General features: G+C 33.3%; 1 long non-coding RNA gene across 2 annotated transcripts in view; it reads right to left on the reverse strand.

Annotated features, from left to right (window-relative positions):
• LOC117975788 (uncharacterized) overlaps window positions 1-17,447 on the reverse strand; it is a 243,211-nt gene that overhangs the window by 110,456 nt on the left and 115,308 nt on the right. Inside the window, exons 4-5 of one of the 2 annotated variants that reach the window (XR_004666127.2) lie at window positions 15,449-15,548; window positions 13,096-13,862 (exon numbers count right to left, since the gene is read on the reverse strand). This is a non-coding gene — a long non-coding RNA (uncharacterized LOC117975788). Of the gene's footprint in view, window positions 1-13,095; window positions 13,863-15,448; window positions 15,549-17,447 lie in introns of those variants that run through there. The other variant, XR_008620826.3, reaches the window with a different exon arrangement.

Here is a 17,447-nt window from a genome sequence, read left to right on the forward strand (position 1 = left end):
AGATTTATGCATATTTATTTTATATTTTGGTTAAAATTCAATGCTACTTTATTTCTTTGCTCATTGTTCTATCCATGCCTTTTGAGAATTCTTTCCATTGGATCCTGTGTCTCTTTGACAGACCCCCACCAGTGTGTATTTATATATGTATGTATGTGTTTGTTTGTGTGTATGTGTGTATATGTTTAACCCTTTCATGCTTTTGGTGCTATGAGATTATCCAGGTGCATCGTACATATTTCCAGCCCCAAACCTACAATTAGTCATTTATCTATGGAACTCTGATTCCTTCTAGTGGAAAATTGTATTAGTAATTAAGATCTGGGTACTCAGTGTACACTTGTCCAATGAAATGTCATTTTTTAGGCACTCTCAGCTGACAGAACAAAGAAATATATCTGTGCATTCTAATCCATGTATATACAGATATCTATAAACATTATCACCCGTACCTATATTAAGCTAAACTTATACTGATGTCTCCAATGTAAATTCATTACCACATTGATGATCCTAGCCTTCTCCCTTCATTTATTTGTAAATTCCCATTGCAACAGTATGAAAGGTGGATCCCACAGTCCACTATCCACTTATGTAATTATTTAACTCCAGCATAAATGTATACCAGTATCAGAATTCTTAACTAATGGGGAAAAACATTTGTTAACTAGTGTATAGTGCTTATGCATAGTTCTTTTGCCTACTCTCAGACTCCATTCGTTTCCAAAATTTCTTAAGTAAAAACCTTTTCTCCTAACACCTTCAGTGTGGTTGTTTCACATATTTGCAATAAGTTCAAATTTTTGTCATATATTGCATTTCGTCCTGAGATCTCTGAAATGTCTAAATGATTTTTAAAATTTATTTAAAAAATATATTATTTAACTTTTGTACTGCACTTTCATATGGATTTTGACAAAAGTATAATATGTATCTAACATTGCAGTATTATAATAAATAGTTTCACTACACTGTAAATCCCCAGTACTTTAGCTGTACAATTTTTCCCCATTCCTCCTTGCAATCACTGATCCTTTTACTGTCTGTAGGTTTATTTGCCTTTTCCAGAATGTCATATAATTGGAATTATAGAATGTAGGCTTTCCAGACTGGCTTCTTTCACTAAAATAGGGATTTAAGATTCATTTTCATCTTCATATGAGTTAATAGTGTTTTTCTTTGTATCACTGAGTAATATTCCATTGTATGTATGAATATACCACAGTTTGTTTATTCATTCACCTTTTGAAGGACATCTTAGTAGTTTCCAGGTTCTGGTAATAATGAAAACAGATTTTATAAGCATTCATGTGTAGGCTTTTGGGTGAACATAAGTTTGTAAAAGAGTTGGGCAAATATCTTGGAGCACAATTGCTGGACCACGTGGTAAGACTGTGTTTAGCATTATAAGAAACTATCTGTTTCAAAATTGGCTGTACCATTTTGCCTTCCCACACATAATAAATGAAAGTTCCTGCTGCTCCACATCCTCACCACCATTTGTTATTGTTAGAGCTTTTTGTATTGTTTTAGTTTTACTCATTCTACTAGGTGTGCAGCAATATCTCATCATTGCTCTAATTTGAAATTCTCTAATAATAAATGATGTTGATTATTTTTATATACCTATTTGTCATCTGTATATTTTCTTTGATGAAATTTCTGTTTTTATTTTTAAATTAGTATTTTTTAAGGATTACATTTTAAGAGTTATTTCTATACTTCAGATACAAGTCTTTTCCAGGTATGTATTTTGCAGATGTTTTTATATTGGTCTGGACTGCTGTTTTCATTCTCTTAATGGTGTTGAATTTAATTTGCTGATATTAGCCTAAGAATTTCTGCATCTATGTTCATAAGAGATATTGCTCTAGTCTTCTTTGTTTGTACTGGGTCTTTTTCTGGTTTTGGTATTAGGGTAGCACCAGCCTCATAGAATGAGTTAGAAAGTATTCCTACTGTTTCTGCCTTTTGGAGGAGAAATGATACATTTAGCAAACATTTAATGAAAAAATATTATTTCTCTACAATTTCTATTGTATTTTTTTCATTAAATGTTTGCTAAAAGTGAACCTAACTGGTGCTTTCTATTTTGGAAGGTTATTAATTATTGATTTAATTTTTTGAATATACATAGGTATATTCAAATAAGGTGGTTTCCTTGTATGAGTTCGGCAGTTTGTATTTTTCAAAACATTGGTTCATTTCTTATAAAGTATCAATTAAGAAACATAAGGAAAGTCTTTCATAATTCTTTTCCTTTTTCCTGAAAAGTAAGTTTTATTTTGTTTTCTTCTACTGACATCTTTCAAAATTTTCTCTTTGCCTTTGTTTACTGAAGTTTGATTTTAATATGCTTAGATGTTTTGGTATTTATCTTTCTCAGAGTTCTCTGAGCTTTCTAGATCTATGGTTGTTAATATTTCTTTACTATTCTTTTGATGTTTGTGGGACCGGTACAGATAATACATCTTTCCTTTCTGATGCTGTGAATTTCTGTATTCTCTATTTCTTCTTAGTTAACCTTCTTATAGGTTTATCAATTTTATTTATCATTCCGAACCAGCTTAGGATTTAATTGATTTTTCTCTATTGTTTTCTGTTTTCAATTTCATTGATTACCTGCTTTTATCCACTATGATGTTACTGTCATTTAACTTATCCAAGGACTATAATCACACAATACATCGTTAGAATTACTGTAAATAAAAAGATATCTTTTATAATTAAGAAGAAAAAATATTTTAATTTTATTTAATGCCTTTAATTTTCCCTCCACTGATGTTCTTCCTTTCTTTATTTAGATGTGAGTTTCTGAATGATACCATTTTCCTTCCCTCTGAAGAATTTTTAAAATATTACTTGTAGGGAAGATCTATTGATGTTAAATTTCCTCAGATTTTTATCTGAGAAAGCTGTAACTTTGCCTACCAGTTTGAAGAATGATTTCACTGGATATAAAATTTTAGATTTCATTTTGCTTATCTTTTAATACTAAATACTTCACTCCACTGTCTTTTTGATAACATAGTTTTAGAAGGAAAGTCTTTCATAATTATTTTCCTTTTTCCTGAAAAGTAAGTTTTATTTTGTTTTCTTCTCCTGACTTCTTTCAAAATTTTCTCTTTGACTTTGTTTACTGAAGCTTGATTTTAATATGCTTAGATGTTTTGGTATTTATCTTTCTCAGTGTTCTCTGAACTTTCTAGATCGATGGTTTGGTTTGGCCATTAATTTTGGAAAATCCTCAGCCATTATTCCTTCAAATATTTCCTCTGTCCTTTTCTCTCTTTCTTTTCCTTCTGCTGTTTTCATTATATGTAAGTTACATTTATTTATTTATTTATTTATTATTTTTTTTCCAAAAGTTTTATTGTTCTGTTGTTTCTTATGCTTAAAAAGTAAGTTACATTTATTGATTCTTCTATTTTTTTCTAAAAATTATTTTTCTCTTTTCTCTTTGCATTTCTGTTTGGAAAATGTATAATGATTTATCTTCATGTTAACTTAATTTTTATCAGCTGATGAGCCCTTGTAAAGAATTTTTCATTTCTGTTACCATGGCTTTGATTTCTAGCATTGTCCTTTCATGAAGGTTTTATCATTCTGTTGAATTTACCTGTCTGTTCTATTATTCTCTCTACCTTTTTTTTTACAGCATACCAAACATATTAGTAACAGTTATTTGAAATTCCTTGATGATTCCAACTCTGTGTCATAGCTGAGTCTTATCTGATGTTTGCTTTGTCTTCAGAACATTTTCTCTTGCCTTTTGTTATGTTTTGTAAATTTTCTTTTTGGTTGAAAGTCAAATATGATGCATGAGGTAGGTGTTAGGAACTTAGGTAAGTAGACATTTAGTGTGGGGTTTTATGATAATGTGGCTAGGAGTAGGGCCATGTTTACTGTTTGTTGTAGTTGTAGGTGCCAGAGAATTCAAATGCCTAGAGTGCCCTTGTTTTTGTCTCCCCTGTTGTGTTTAGTGTCCCTCAGAACTCTTTAGATAAAGTCTACCTTACAGCTCTTTGAGAAATAACACTATTATACTGGATCCTTATTGATGTGATGGTAAGGAGTCAGGGAGGAAGAGCATTCTACAGCATTATGATTAAATCTGTCTTTTAGCGGGTCTTTAGACATAGACTGTAACTTTCACAAGTTACAGTTCTTAGATTTTTTTTCCCCCTTAAATGTCACAGAAAGACCAGACGATGCTAGAGTGGAAGAAATGACTTCCTTATGCCTTCCTTATCATCAGGTGGATAAGGCTCCAGTAAAGTCTTACCCTTACAGAGTAAACTTTTCTTTGTGTGTGTGTGTGTGTGTGTGTGTGTGTGTGGAGAATACTCTATGAGTATTTAACACTGGCTAATTTTCCCCTTCTCCTCCCAGAACCAGGAGAAGATATTTTTTGACTTTTCAACATGTGAATTTAGTGTGGTTCCTGCAGGGAAAACCCAAGAAATTATTTGGGGGTTTGGAGTGCTGAGCACCAAGATTGCTGCTCACAGAAATTTCTCATTCTCATGGTAGTCCACACTGAGCCTCCAACAATAAATTAAAACTATCATTTGAGTGTTCTTATCAGCTTATGACTCCAGTGGCTTCTTCTCCAGAAAAGGAGATTGAAAGCATCTCCATATTTGCCTGTCTCTCTATATTTCAAGGTAGCAGTATACTCTGGAACCTCAGTTCTCTAATGGGTCCAGTAAAAGTATTTAAAAAAAAGGTTTTTACATGTCAGAGCTTTTGATGGTTAATTTTATGTGTCAACTTGATTGGGTTAAGGCATATCCAGATAGCTATTAGAATATTACTTCTGGATATGTCTGTGAGGGTGTTTCTGGAAGAGATTAGCATTTCTATAAGTACACTGAGCAAAAAAGATGTGCCCTCACCAATGTGGACAGTCAACATCCAGTCCATGGAGGACACAAATAGAACAAGAAGGAAGATAAAGGATGAATTTATTCCTTCTGCTTGAACTGGGACATCTTCTCGTGCTTTTAGACATCAGAGCTCCTGGTTGGCAGGCCTTTGGATTCAGACCAGGAATTATACCATCATTTCTCTTGGTTCTTAGGCCTTCAGATTTAGACTGAATTACACCATTGACATTTATGGTTCTCCAGTTTGAAGACAGCAGATCGTAGGACTTCTTAGCCACCATAATATGTGAGCCATTTTCTGTATATATTTCTTATTGGTTCCATTTATCTGGAGAACACTAACACAGAGTTGAAATCAAAAGTCTAATTTATTTTACTTTAAATCATGTAATCATGAAAAATTTTACTAAAAATAGCCCATTTTTTTCCGAAGGCAGTCACTGATAGATTGTTCTGCTTGCCAAACTCTCTATTCCTCTGACATTAAACAGTCAAGTCTCTATTCTCATAAACATAACTATCCATAGATGGGCTTTCCTCTTCTAAGGCTACAGTGGAAAACAATGTTCCAGGAGAACTATGAGTCCTGGAGTCATTCTCAAGTCTCCTGGAAACCCCCACACCTGAAAATATAAAATTGATATCATCGTCCTCCAAGTTTTTGTGTCACTGCTTTTAAAAGTAGTAATATATATGCCACAATATGTCTCATTCTAAAGGTTGAAAATTTTTATGCTATGACTATAATGACATCATTCTGCCTCCCACAGAAGGCTTTTGCTTAGAGAATTCAGCAAGAGAACAAAATTAACAGGAAACGTCACTTTCACACACACAGATGGAAAAATGTTAACATCTCTTGAATTCTATGACAATCTCCTAGATGAGAACATGTATGTCACTATAACGTACCAACGATGTGCAAACACATCTTATGAGCAGGTGCTAAACTGAGGTCACTGCTGAAAGATGGAAGTTTTGGCAGCACTGAGAACAAAAGCTTCTTCCTAGGTGCAATTTCAAGCTAAGCAGTAAGAATCATGTGTAAGAAATTTTCCAGGCAGGATAAAACTTCGGGATGTTTTGGTGACATTGTACAGAAGAGGCCTTCTATTCTGTTCCACCTTAATTTCACCGATCATGCAGAAATCTTACTCCTTACTTAAAGATTTTTTGGAATAAAATCAAACATTTTTACTAAAAATTAATATTGTGATTATTTCAATATAAAAAAGAAATATGTGAACTTTGCCCTCCTTGAAGCCAGACCTAACAATGAATTATGAAAACTGTGCAGAAATATCTAGCAGATTCATTTGGCTCAAATTTCCTTTTGTGCCTCTGCACCTCTAAAATGCATTTCTATGTTGCCAATATGCTGAGAATAGAGAATTACTTAAATTTGTTCAGAATAACAGTTGAAATCGTATGCAGCCAGTTCTATATCTAGAAATAATGTTAACATGGTTTGTATATACGAGATAGAGTGAATATTCTTTTCTTTTCCATAAGTAATCCTAACAAGGTTTACTCTGAACGTTCACAGAGCTGTAGAGTGAGTAAAGAAGTATTTTTTTATATTTGTGAAAATGTAAGACAAATGAGATACACAAAATTTTATAATGAGAATGATATTCTTGTAGACAGCATAGGAGAAATATATGGGACTATTAAACATTAATAGCCTATCAAGATGAGTCATTGTTCAGAGAATTGAACACAGAATCAAAATACTACCCTAATCCAATTTGTCTTTCAAGTACCACCACACACACACAGACACACACACACACACACACACACGTACACACACACACCGTACAAATAAGTACACAAATATCCTCTTCTAGTAATCAGCTATGTTGATTATCTCCCCTCCATTGCCTTTGCAATTTGCTCCTTTTCTCCTGTCTCCTTTTTTGCTAGATTGAAGAAAACTTCAATCTAGCAATCTAGCAAAGCATTTTCCTCAACTCTACTCACTTTTCAATTTATCGCCCTAACCACTTCCTTTTGTAACTCTTTCTTGTACTCTTAACATCTGACATTGTGGGAAATTTATTATTATTAGACAATTAAATATACATTGCATCCACAGAATGGTGGTGATTTTTGGGTTTTGATTTTTTTTAACTTTTCCCTTTTAAGTGGATCTCAATCCATATATGTCTCTTCATAGAAGCACATGATAAAAGTCATTTTTCTACCACTTCCCTCTCATTTGCCATGCTTCCTCAATGCCCCACACCCCCAGTAACATAAATACTGTTTTGTCAAATTTCATTATCATGTGATAGAACACCAGGAATAAGAGGGAGCTGTGAGAGATGAGGTCAGAACAATAGTAAGGTCATAGGAGTTTGGACTTTTCTCTTCAGGTCAATATACTCTCAAGTACGTTGAAAAATATACTTGAGACAATAGATTGAATATCCTTCAAAACAATAGGTTGAAAAAATTAATAGGTACATTCAAAATAGTTCATAGTCATATGATTATGATCTTATTAGGCTGATCACATTTTAACAGTTTCCTCTACCAAAGAGAGCTCTTTAGAACTAATTTACCCTGTGGCTCTCCCAAGACTATAGTATATAGCATTTGTCATGAAACTCTTTGGCATTTTTTTTACAATATACATTGGAAATTTGCTTTAGACAATGGAGGTCATAGAAATATTTATCTTGTTATTTTAAAGATTACTTAGATGGCAGTACAAAGGATGGTTTCAAGGAACTACAAATAGGCTAAATATCACCACATCTGTTATGTAAGAAGCAATGGGATAAAACACGCAACAGGACGGTTGAAGAGTTACTTTCAACATTATAGGTAAGAAAAATGGTGTTCTGAATAAGATGGTGCCATAGGCAATGGCAATAAAGAGGAGGAAGAGATTATTAAGAGTTTTTAAGGAAGTAGACTTAACAGGACTTATTTGACTATAGTTACAGGATGAAGGAAGAGCCCAGAGCAGGGCCCTGATTTCTGACACAGGAGCTGACTGAAGGACCATAGCATGATATGGACATTCAAATCCAGAGGAAACTGGAGGATAGTAGAAGTAGGATGGTTTCAAGGAGGGGTGCTACAATGTGAGAAGCATGTGAAAAAGGGGTGAGAAAACTTCTCTACAGTTTTGCATGGAACTGTGCTTGCTCTAAAGGGCATAGGTTTTCATGTCATGTGGCTAAGTACAGTGAATATCTCATGTAATTTATTCTTTCAGTAATTATGTCTAATTTCTTTCACTGGTATTTGGTCCTATATAAATTTGGTTGATACATTTTGTTCCTACTAAAGCTAAGACTGGACTCAGGTCTGGTACCGTTATTCTCTGTGTCAGAGTCTTCAATTTACCCAATTTCCGTCAAATAAATAAACAATCCTTCTTCTCTAAGTGAGACTTGAAACCATGGTTGTCTCTTTTTCTCCCTTCATATTTCAGTTCTACTTTTTCACCTTTTATAATGTTCTCATATCCAGAAGACTCCAAAACAATCCTGAAAGGCATAAATGTAGAAATAAACAAGTGGAAAGACATACCATTATCTTGGGTGGGAACAGTTAATGTATTAAATATGCAGTCTCCATAAAAATACCATTAGTTTTCATTTTCTTTGAAGCTAAACAGAGTTCGGTTTGAAAAAAAGTAGGAAAACTCTGAAATAAAGGATAATCCTAAAAAAGAAAAGAGTATGAGTAATCTAGCCCTAAAAGTTGTCAACACATATTATGAACCTCCTATAATTTATTTATTTATTATTTATTTATACGGAGTTTCACTTTTGTTGCCCAGGCTGGAGTGCAATGGCACAATCTTGGCTCACTGCTACCTCTGCCTCCCAGATTCAAGCGATTTTCCTGCCTCAGCCTCCCGAGTAGCTGGGATTATAGGCATGCACCACCACCCAAGGCTAATTTTGTATTTTTAGTAGGGATGGGGTTTCTACATGTTGGACATGCTGGTCTCGAACTCCTGACCTCAGGTGATCCGCCAGCCTCGGCCTCCCAAAATGCTGGGATTACAAGCATAAGCCACCGCACCCAGCCAAACCTTTCTATAATTAAGACAATATTGAATCTGTGTATGAAGAGACAGACAAGTGGTATAATACAGAGAGAACGACTATTTACAGTGACTTTAAAACACAATAACTTGACTGTGTATCCTTGGTTGGATATATTCTAAGACAAAAACTTGAAAATAATTATACAGTTTGTGGATTATATTTGTAGATGTCATTGATATGTTATTATTTTGAGACTTGTATGTGTATTAAGGGAAGAACAAATAAGGATTTATGAGTATGGTTAAAGGCCAGGATTGCTGACATGAGAGAAACAGGAAATAAAAGTGAAATAAAGGTAAAAATCATATACTCCTGAATTTGAATTGGAAACATCTTTATAAAACCATAACAAATTTTGTATTTCCAAATACAGATTTCTTAGGTTCGTCCTCTGGAGAGAGAGAGAGAGAGAGATATGTTTATATATATATAGATATGTTTATATATATATGTTTATATATGTTTATATGTGTTTATATGTTTATATATGTATATATGTGTTTATATATGTTTATATATATGTTTCTATATGTTTTTATATATGTTTATATATGTTTATATATGTTTATATATGTTTGAATATATGTTTATATATATGTTTATATATATAAACAATTTCCAATGCTATAGTAATGAGCACCTCTAGCATTCAAATTGTAATTTCTAAATATCATTTCATAGTGCAAGTAATAAAGACTCCTTGGAGAAATAGAGGATTCTGAGTTCTGGGTAGGAAATTTAAGATCATCCTGGGGCATCTTATCATACAAGAATGTGAGAAAACTCTCAAAGCCTCCACGGCTATATCAAAAAGCCTCAGAAGTCAACTTAAATAAGGAGTTTAATAATTATTACAATCAATAATTGCAATAGATTGAAATACATCAAACACGTTCTAATCCATGAGCTCATAATAGTTCTTTAAAAATGAAGAAATAAAACTCACTGGTCAACTTTGGAAGATGCTAGGAAATCAACTTAGGAAGATGCTAGGGAATCAACTTATCAGTTTGCAAACTTTTATAAAGAGCAATAGACATCTGAATTTTCTAAATGAGCTATAAATCAGTGTAATCAAATTATTTATGAAAAGTTTCTTGTTATAGTAGTATTTCAGTTAATGAAAGATTGAAGTAGAATATCGCCATTTTGTAATAACTGCTATAATACCAACAGGGAAACAAAAGACAATGAAATAGTACACAACACAACCTATAAACAATTATTTTGGTTTTCTGTTTCTGTTTTGTTTTTGTTTTTGTTTTTTGTTTTTTTGAGAAAGGGTTTTGTTCTGTTCACCTGGACTGGAGTGCAGAGTGCAGTGGCGAGATCACAGCCTCGACCTTCCGGACTCAAATGATTCTCCCATTTCACTCTCCAAAGAAGTAGCTGGGACTAAGGGGACACGCCATGCTCGTCTAAATTTTTTTTTTTTTTTTAATACAGGGTTTACCATGTTGCCCAAGCTGGTCTCGAATTCCTGGGCTCAAACAATCTACTGTCCTCGGCCTCCCAAAGTGCTGGGATTATAGGCATGAGCCATGGTGCCTGGCCCAATTCTGGCCAAAAAAAAATTGAACCTAAATCTGTTCAAGATTTTAAATTCAACCACCATTTTCAGGAATACATAGTAAACAGAAGTGCATAGCAAATCCTACCCTGAGTATGTGGTCAGCAAAATAGAGACTGTGTTTCAAGAAAAAAGAGGTGAAAGATGAAACTAAAGATTTAAAGAGATTTCAGGAACATAAACCAACTCAAGTGAATGGGCCTTATTGGGACAATAATTCAAAGAAATTAATTATAAAGAAATTTTATATAAAAATTGAGGAAATCTAAACACTGATTGCATGTTTGGGATTGTTAAAAATTATTGATTTTTTAGGTATGAAAATGGTATTATGGTTGTTTGTTTTTCATTATTCCTTATCTTTTAGAAATTTATATTAAATAAATAGGTGAAGTGAAATGATGATGGGCTTCAAAAAATCTGGAGGTAAAGTAGGTAGGCAAGAATAGAGATAAAATAAGATTAGTCATGAATTGATAATTTTTGAAGCTGAGTGGTGAATATTTGGGGGTTCATTATATTCTCTTTAATATTGTTTGAAATTTTTCCTAATAAAAGATGAGAGAAAGAAATTCATATTATTCCATTCTTCTGATTTCTTACATCAGGTTCTCCTTTTCCTGTACTAAAAAAACTTACCGTCACAGTGGTTTCTTTAACCAGAATTTTAACCCCTAAGCTTCACGTTGAACATGCTCATTATGTTCATTCTCTAAATCTTAAAACACAACTTTCTACAAGTAGCTACTTTGCTCTGAACATGTAAGTGGTTCTCCACTTTCCTCAAAATAAACCTTAGTTTACTCTTTATTTGTAGTAAAGTATCTTATTTTCAAAATACCTTAAAATCTGTTTCTATCCAGCTCTCTGAATATTTCTTTTAGTTTTCCTTATGAACTCTAAGGTATGGTCAAAGCACTCTTATTTGTATACTGGTCTACTTGTCCTTAGAAGAGGCCATAGGAACTTCCTCTTCTATCTTGTAGTACCTCTGTCTCAGTAGGTACATTTATATTTATCTGAATGTGTTTCTTCCTCAAAGACCAATTCAAGTGTCACCTTCTCCATCAACCTTTTTCTAAAGACACTTCGGTCTACAAACAATTCTCTCTTTAAACTCCAGAATAAATTATTTCCTTACTACTCATTTTATCACATGCTTCTCTACATGACTAGTGTTATTTTAATGCACATATTTTACTTTTTCGATGTCGGGGACTATGCCAGATTTCTATGTACTCAAGAACCTACTGCAGTATCTTACATAATTTTCCAACAAATGTATGTTGATGTTGTGGTTGTCATTGCTGCCATTATTGTCGTTGGGGGTGGTGATGTGGATGATGATTGTGGTGGTAATGATAATGATGATAAAGGAAGTTCATTTGACAATAGTTGTCAGGATCCCAAAATTTTTCATTAAGATGACCTTGCCTCTAGATACTTATGGCTAAATTTGAGAGTAGTAACTCACAGAACTAAAACTTCAACTTTCCTATGGTCCTCAGAAGTCTAATTCATGTGTTTCAATAACTTAGTCTTCATAATCAAGATGATTTAAAACATACAAGTAAGCAAATGAAAGACAAAATTTAATTTTCAAAATTCTTCATCGGCTTTCTACTTCTCAGAGGAAAAATTACAAATGTCTTGGTATAGCATCAAAATTGTACAGTCTGCTCTAAAATCCAAAATCAAATTTAATTCTCATTGTTTCCCTTTATGCATACACTACTTCAGTTAAAATCACCTAATTTTAAGTATCTTTGGAATTATTCCTATATTGGCATTGAACTTCCTTAGTTTAGATCTTCCCAGTTTCTTAGATTGTTTCAATCCCTTTTCTAAAGGAGCACCTGGCCTCTAAGTGTATACTTTCCATTTCATGCTTCACCCTTCACTGAAGCCCAATAAGGCTTAACCCTGCTTAAAATTCTTCTTTGACTGTTTTAGATGTAAAGGCTAAATGCTTTAACATAGTGTTCTGGATCCTTTAAATGATCTTATTACTTCAATATCTATTATATGTTTGGGACTTACTACAGAGTGTAAACACTATACACCCAGTCCTATGAGCTATTGTCTAATGAGGGGGAAATGGTTATAAACCAACAGATATAAACATGTGATAAAGAACAAGAGTTATGACACATACACACAAAAAATACATGCCATGAGAAGGAAATTTAAAAAAACATATTTAGATTGAAGATCAGAAGAGGCCTTTCTACTGAAGTAACATTTAAGTTGATTCCTTTATATACAGAAAAAGTTACCTGAGATAAATTTTGAGAAGGCTCTGAAACTACACAGAGCAATGAAGTCACAATATATACCATCTGTGTTTATTAGCTGCCTGATCAAACATTATGTTTTAGAAAAACTGATGATAGGAACACTTTATGTAAATTATCATGACCCTTTGTATTATACACTACAAATATTTTTCTAGTCTGCTGTGTGTCTTTTATTGTTATACTTATTTTTCCATCAGAAGTTTAAATTTTTCAACAGTCTTTCATAGGTCTATGGCTTTGTGTTTCCTGCTTTCCCCAACCACAATATTATTATAAATATTCATATATATTTCCTTTCCTACTGTTAGAATTCTCTTTTTATATTTACTCTTTCATCCATCTGATTCTATGTTTTACATAAGGCATAAGGGAGACCTAACTTGTTTACTATGTAGTTAGCCATTTGTTTAAATCCCCATTTATTGAATAATAATAATTAGCATTTATTGTGGTTTACTATGAGCCAAATACTCTGCCAAATGCTTTACATTTATTATTTCTGTTACTTTTCAATGTAAGTATGATTATACTCCCCAATTTTCAGATAAGGGAATCGAAGGACAGTTTAGTGATTTGTTCAAGGTAATACAGCTATTAAGAATAAGAGCTGAGATTAGAACCAAGAGATATCAAGCCAAGATTTCATTCTCTTCACAATCACATTGTACTGACTTCCAAATCTTTTCCCTTGCTCATAGATTTGAAAGATTTCTTTTATCATAGAATAAGTTTATATTGTACAAATATGTAACTATATATATACCTACTTGTGCTGTTTCTGGACTTAAACATTCTATATATGTACTTATATGTGCAATAATTTTAAGGTGATTACAGAACTCATGGTTAGTTCTTTTTGCTCCATGTTTCTAGGCTTCTATTAATTGATTCATTCATTTGACTAAATTATCTTTGAGTACCAAAATGTGTTTTCTACTTCTACTATTAAAATTGTCTCTCTTCTCTTTCTCTTCTCTTCTATTTCATTCTCATGTTCTGTCTTCTGATGCCCAACTTGATTGTAGAATTCGATCTAATAATATTAAACTTTATATAAAATGATCACATTTTATATAAAATATAAACTTGTATAGTAAAAATATTCCATATACTATAATAAGAGACCTGTTTCCAATTTCTATCTGCTTTTCTGATATATTACATAGATATACGATATTGAATACATTGAAAACTTAGAAAAACATTCTCATACTCTCCCAGTCTCGCTATAAAAAATATTGTTTGCTGCCAGTGTGTTACACATAAACCTTAACTATATTTTGGAAGAACATAGTATCTGTTGTCATGGATCATGATCCCTTGAGATATTCTTTAAGAAGGGCATCATCTCAATGTTTCTCTACAGGATTACTGAATTTCCAAAGGCTCCATTTCTCCTTTCTTAGCAGAGCTGTATTAATCAGAATTGCCACCTGCTCTTTGATAGACTCCTTCAAAGAACTTATCTCTCCTTAATATACTTTTATTAGATATGGCTATTAGTGAGTTACTGGGACACATTCCCTGCTCTGTATATTGCAAACTAAGATTGAATTGGGCACTTAAGGAAACTGCATTAACTCTTTCAGGCCACCAGTGTATCATTTAGGGGATCTCTTGTAACATTTTCTTTAAACCAGGTCATTATGATGTCATTTAATCATTTTAGAACACTGAAATAGATATTTATGAGTTAGCTCCCTAGCAGTCTGAAAGAATTAGCATAGGTCTCCAAAGCCTATGACCTGCTCCAAAGTCAAATGGGATGAACTTCCTTCAGTATGCCAGTGATTTCTTCTCTAAGAGAATGTGCAACATTTGACGATGGAAAAGGAATCAGTTGAAATTCCCCTACATAATTCAATGAGGATTATTTGCTGAGAAATTATTCTTGTTCTCTCTTCATTCCATTCCTGTTACCAATGCACAACTGTAGCGGAATTCAGGGCCTATTCGCTGGTTGTCTATTCCTACTAAATGATACTCACCTAAGAAAAATTATGGTTAATTGTAGAATGATGGAGTTGGAGGGTTTCTCTAGAAACCATCTGGTAAAAGTGGAGTTTGCCAGATACAGCCCTTGTGAGACTGTCTCAGACTAATAAGAAATTATCCTGCTTTAAAGGTCTGAATTTTTTTCCACTAATAGGAAAAATATTTATATTGAGATAACATTTGCTTTTATGTAGCTTATGGAACATGGTAGGATTTGGGGATAATATATCACCTTGCTGTTCTCTACTACTAAGTAAAAATCTTTCTGCACAACTAGGTAAAAATCACTTCACTTAATCATGCAAATTCTGTAGATTTGTCAGAATGTAATATTTTTAAGGTACTTTGCACTACCTACAGGAGATGTGTGGGAAACTGACTGTTTATATTGTCAATTTCTGTGATGTCCTAATGAGGTGAATATTCTAGAAACTAAAAAAAAAAATACAAGAAAGAAAACGTTTTACCGCATTAGGATAAAATTAGTCTTTTTTTTAAAAAAAAAAAACTCCATATTTCCATTTCTATTATCTGCCTATTTTTAACAGATTCAAATTCCCAGATATGCATTTATTTATCAATTCTGTGCAGAATTTTTATATAAGGCAAGGAATGAGATTATACCTTGTGATGTCATGTTGCTGTATTTAACAGATACTTCAAACTGTAGTCACTCTCACATCACTGTTCAGAATTTCCATAAATCCAAAGCAAGATAATGGAACTAAAAGAAAAACAATATTTTAGATTAGGGAAAGCAAGGTATTTCAATTTTTATGGGGAAAGCCAATTTCAGTTTAATTTGCTTTATGTTCATAATTTTCTAGAACATTTTCTTATTAGACTTCTATATATAAAAGCCCAGTACTTACTGTTACATTTCCCATCTTCTTCTGCAAGTAGGATACTGTCCTTTAGGCTTAAAACTCCATTCAAAATGCCATGCTAACTATAAAAACGGGTTTGTTTGCACTTATATACTTAGCTCCTGATTCAGGCCATTGTGTGTTTTACACATCTCATAACCGAGATCTATATTCTGTGTGCTCGCGGCAGTCTTATGTGGGTTTGTCTCTGAGCCAGATTTATCTTCATATTTCCCATTATAGCCTAAAAGAACCGTATTAAGGAAGCCTTTCTTTTCAGTTCCCGCTTGTGATTGCTAACATATCAAATTTATTCCTTCGTAATCCAGATCATTTTCCAGCAGCTTTGAGGCCTGGATGTAGTAGTTTGTTAGAGAGCTCATAGTAACCCTACACTGACAGACCAAAAAGCCCTTCGACTGTCACTTTATGTCATTAACAATTTTCTAAAGCCATTACAGATGGGATGGACTGATTAGAACTGAGGAGGGAGGATCTTTTTCCCAGCCAGAAATATCCCTGGAGACTTTGACGCCGTGTGAAGTTTCTAGTGATTAATGGGAGAAAAATAAGGCCGCCTGTCCCACAGTTGCCATAGCCTTTATTTGGGAAAGAGCTTATTTATATTTGGTGATCTCTCTGGATAACTAAACATTAACTGGCTCACATAAAATATAGACAGAGCGATGGATTTTAGCTGATATAATACATGTTAGGTTTAGGTCCTGAGGTTGGATTTTCTCTCCTTGTTTGAGTATAGCTATTATAATTTAATGTCAGTGCTGTTTCAAGATGAAAGTGTTTATCTTCTCCTGGCCTTTTTCCCTCCACTTCTGCTGTTTTATTTCTGTAAATGAAAGCTACAGCTGGAATATTGTTTTACTGCAAATCTCACACCAGCACTGTCAGTTGTGATGTGACACCAGAGATTCTTATCTGTAGGTTGGGTTGGAATTATTAAACATTCTCACATTGTGCAAAGTGTTGGGGATGAACAGCAGTGCAGTGAGGTGCATCCAACACTTCTGTCTTTCCCACCTGATCCTTGAAATATGACTCTTTTAAAGGGCTAATGTTCACTTTCTATAGCTTTATATAGAAAAGTGACAGTACTCAAGAAGTAACATGAACTGAAAATTACAGTAACTTCCCATCCCTCCATCTTAATGCATGCTTTCAAAAGCAGTCCTAATGGTAAACCTCATTTGAAAAGCAAACAGTTGGCCATTTGTATTTGAGAACAATTAGGTTTTTATGAAGAAAAATTGCTTGTAGCCCAAATATTATAAAATATTTGCGTTTATTTTTTCACTTCTTTTTTCAAATAACCTTTCCCATAGCTGTGAAACCAAAGTAAAGCATTTTATCAAATTAAAGTGAGAACTAAACCTCATGTTTTTATTTTACTGAAATTATTATTAAAACTGTGAAAACATGCATGCTCTTAGATTATTGCAGGTACACAGCATAATTATATATTATTTGCCATCTTGCTAATGCTTAACAAGATATAGAATTTTCATCTTCAAAGCAGTCCATAAATGTTAATCACCGTGACACTTCTGGAAGACTGGAAAGAAATATTACCTACAGCTTAAAGATAAGGAGACTGAAGAAGCGAGATTAAGTGATTTGTCCAGGAGCCCTCATTGGGCTTTGACACTCAACGGTTCCTGGATTTCAGCCTTAAGAGAACATTAAATCCATTTCTCAGAGCCTTGACTTGAAATACACATTAAGGCTCCTGGATCACTTAA

The sequence above is a fragment of the Pan paniscus genome, chromosome 15, assembly GCF_029289425.2.
Source record: "Pan paniscus chromosome 15, NHGRI_mPanPan1-v2.0_pri, whole genome shotgun sequence".
NCBI classification, from domain to species: domain Eukaryota; kingdom Metazoa; phylum Chordata; class Mammalia; order Primates; family Hominidae; genus Pan; species Pan paniscus.